The sequence below is a fragment of the Camarhynchus parvulus genome, chromosome 1A, assembly GCF_901933205.1.
Source record: "Camarhynchus parvulus chromosome 1A, STF_HiC, whole genome shotgun sequence".
Taxonomy (NCBI): Eukaryota; Metazoa; Chordata; class Aves; order Passeriformes; family Thraupidae; genus Camarhynchus; species Camarhynchus parvulus.
In genome coordinates, this window is record NC_044586.1 from 70476157 (window position 1) to 70477240 (window position 1084).

Below are 1084 nucleotides of genomic sequence, written 5' to 3' on the forward strand. Positions count from 1 at the left end.
AAGCTGACACTGCCCAGACAGAATCCTGTGTTTGAATGGAATTTTTGCATCATGGATGAGCTGTATGAATATGCAACAGGCTGTTGTTTTTAAGGGTTAATCCTCTGTTAACGTGGGCCCTTTTTCGGGCCTATTTTGCCCAGAAAAGTTACCCGGACTGTCTGTAACCCTTTGTTTCTATCGTCTCATTTTGTCCTAATCCCAATTGTCCAAATTATTATTACTCCAATTATATCACCATCTTTATAATCATTTTATTACTATTAAACTTTTAACATTTTAAAAACAAGTGATTGGCGTTTTTCACACCAGGACCCCGCGCTCCGGTCTGAGGGGGGTCTGTGGGGTCCCGGTGTTATATATAAAGTTTGTGAATTCTCTAGCCAATTAAGAATTCCCCGAGCCAATTCGATTAGAACACAAATTGCTTTATTTAGCAAGCAGCGATAAGCAAGGGTCCAGCGCTGGGCGGCGGCCGGGAGTCTCTGCTCCCCGAGGCTCGCAGCGGTCTGAGGGTTCTGAGTCCCCTTTTTATTCGCTTTATCTTCCTGCGTACGTGTTTTTGCTTCTGTGTCCGTGTTTTCTGCTCGGTCTGTTGCTGGGGGTCTTTTTCCTGCCTCCTGGTGATACGACCCTCCTGTTTTTGCAAGCGAGCAGTTCTTTTCTGAGTGGCATTTCCTGCTGGCTTATCGAAGGTTTGTTCAGGTTATTGTTTACGTTTAATGAACAAATTTTTGGTTACCCATAACACCGGGACAGCCCGGGGGTACCGGGACCCCACGCTCCGGTCTGAGGGGGGTCCCAGACCGTTCCCGCCGCGCCGCGTGCGCCCGGACATATTTGGCCGCCGCACCGCCGGAAACCCGTTCCGGGCAGGGCGTGGGGGTGGGGGGCGGTGGGACAAACCGTGGCGGGATGGGAGAGGACGGGACGGGATGCGATAGAATGGAATGGGATGGGATGGGATAGGATGGACGGGACGGGTCGGGATGGGATGCGATGAGATGAGATAGGAGAGGCGGAACGGGGCGGAGCGGGCAGCGGCGAGGGAGGCCGGCGGAACGGAAGGACGCGGAACGGAAGG